This window comes from Chiloscyllium plagiosum, chromosome 3 (assembly GCF_004010195.1).
Source record: "Chiloscyllium plagiosum isolate BGI_BamShark_2017 chromosome 3, ASM401019v2, whole genome shotgun sequence".
NCBI classification, from domain to species: domain Eukaryota; kingdom Metazoa; phylum Chordata; class Chondrichthyes; order Orectolobiformes; family Hemiscylliidae; genus Chiloscyllium; species Chiloscyllium plagiosum.
Window position 1 is genome coordinate 128,552,631 of NC_057712.1, and position 2,406 is coordinate 128,555,036.

At 49.6% G+C, this 2,406-nt stretch overlaps 1 protein-coding gene across 3 annotated transcripts in view; it reads right to left on the minus strand.

Moving 5' to 3' along the window:
• coq8aa (coenzyme Q8A, genome duplicate a) overlaps window positions 1–441 on the minus strand; it is a 74,988-nt gene extending 74,547 nt beyond the window's left edge. For 2 of the 3 annotated variants that reach the window (XM_043687296.1, XM_043687293.1), the window contains exon 1: window positions 332–441. The gene's annotated coding sequence lies outside the window, so the exon portion shown is untranslated. The remainder of the gene's footprint in view (window positions 1–331) is intronic. The other variant, XM_043687295.1, reaches the window with a different exon arrangement.
• Between the last annotated feature and the right edge of the window lie 1,965 nt (window positions 442–2,406).

Here is a 2,406-nt window from a genome sequence, read left to right on the forward strand (position 1 = left end):
TCCAGGAGACACCCCTCCCCCCCCCCTCTCCCCAGGAGCCCCCTTTTCCCTCCCTGTTGTACAGACCCGGAGCGGATCACCATGTGGGACATAACCACTCTCTCTCTCTCTCTCTCTCTGACGGGGGAAGGGGACCAGCCCTGAGCAAGCTGCCCCCTCCCCTCTCCCCTCTCCCCTCCCCGGCCCGGGGCCCATCAGGAGACAGCCTGACCGGGGGGTGGGGGAGGGGGGGAATGGTGACCGCAGACCCCCCCCCCCCGCCCGCCGTCCCTGAGACAAGGCTCGGTGTGTGTGCGCGCGCCATCCGCCACGTGAAGGCCGCCAGACAAACCTGCACCGGGAGACAGTCCGTGCGGTGACGGCGGGTGTGGGTACGGGCTGAGCTGAGGTGTGAACCGTCGTGTCGTGTCCGCCAAACTCACCCAACAACAACAACAACAACAGCCCCCTCCTCACCACCCCCAATCACATCCCGCCCCGTCCCACCCTCGGTACCCGATTGGTCACTCTATCCGTCAATCATCGTTCCTCCACTTCGATTGGTCACTGCTGTAGCTATTGCAGCATCCTTCCCTTCAATCGGACGGTTCATCCGTCTATCACGCGTACTTTCGGCACCATTGGTCACTCGTCCTGTCCATCACCAAGATCCATTGTTCGATTGGTTGATCCGCGATGAGAAAAAAACACGTCCGCCCCGTCACCCACCCCGCCCCCACGCCGATTGCTAGGAGAGCCATGGTCCCACCACGTGGAAGGGCGGGATCAGTCACCACTTTCGAAGTTGATTGGCTGCAGCGCCGTCCATCCGTCACCGAGGTTCCCACCTTTCCAGGCGGTAACTCGCCGCTGATTGGTCCAACATCTATCCAGGCGCTGGTTGGCTGTCGCCCGGCAATGAGTTGGGGATGTTGCCCGCGTGCGGCTGTGACGGCAGCCAATGAGGCCGCGAGGCGGGATCGGGGTCGCCTAGGAGTCTCCAGATTGGACAGAGGCCTATGTTTGTGAGATTTGTAACTAATTAAACACCTTACTTCAGTATCTAAACCTGAGTACTACTCAGGCATGTATCCACACCCATATCACATTGATATCCTCATATCTACACCTGTATCCACACCCATATCACATTGATAACCTCACTCATATCTATACCTGTATCCACACCCATGTCACATTTGTAACCTCATATCTATACCTGTATCCACACCCATATCACATTGATAACCTCACTCATATCTATACCTGTATCCACACCCATGTCACATTGATAACCTCATATCTATACCTGTATCCACACCCATGTCACATTGATAACCTCACTCATATCTATACCTGTATCCACACCCATATCACATTGATATCCTCACTCATATCTATACCTGTATCCACACCCATATCACATTGATAACCTCACCCATATCACATTGATACTTTTACTCATATCTATACCTGTATCTGCACCCATATCACATTGATAACCTCACTCATATCTATACCTCTACCTGCACCCATATCACATTGGTGTCCTCATATTTGTATCTGCACCCATAGTACTTTGGTTTCCTCATATCTGCACCTACACCCATATCATTTTGGTATCCTTATGTCTGTATCCACATCCATATCACTGTGGTATCCTCATTTATATCTGTGCTCATAACCTCAGTCATACCTGTGTCCTCACCCATATCCACTTTGATATCCTATTCATGTCTGCACCAGACACTCATCCATTTCTACATTGCTATCCTGCACTTGTATCTTCATTCTTAGCCCACTTTTACCTATAGCTTTGCCCAAAACCACCCCCTCACCTATCAACATATCTATACACTATCCTCTCACATACCCATAACTCTACTTGAATCCATACCCAATACAGCACCTGCATGTCATCTCCTTGCTTATATATCTGCACTCATATCCTTACCTATACCAACCACTGTTTCTTGTAACTATATTCTCAACCATGATAGCACCTCTTATCATCTCGAACGTGTCTGCATCTGCACCTGCAAGTGTAACCTCATCCATATCTGTACCCTGCATCTATACCCATGTCCTCACTTGATCATCCATCATCATCTGCACCACATATTCTCACCTGTGCACATATCCTCACTATGATCTGCACCTGTACTTGTCTTTACTTTCCATATTCTTGTAGCTGAAGGCATTTTCTCAACTGTACTCACATACTATATTCATATACTCCACCAGCCTATACTCGTATCCAGCCCTGTATTCATTTCTTCAGCATTGTCAGTATCTATAGCCATAGTTCACCTGTTAATGTATCCTGAACTGTACTCAATAACACACACCATTAGCTATTTCTGTACTTATATCCTTATATTCATAGCGTCCCTACAGTGTGGAAAGAGGCCAGTCGACCCATCGAGT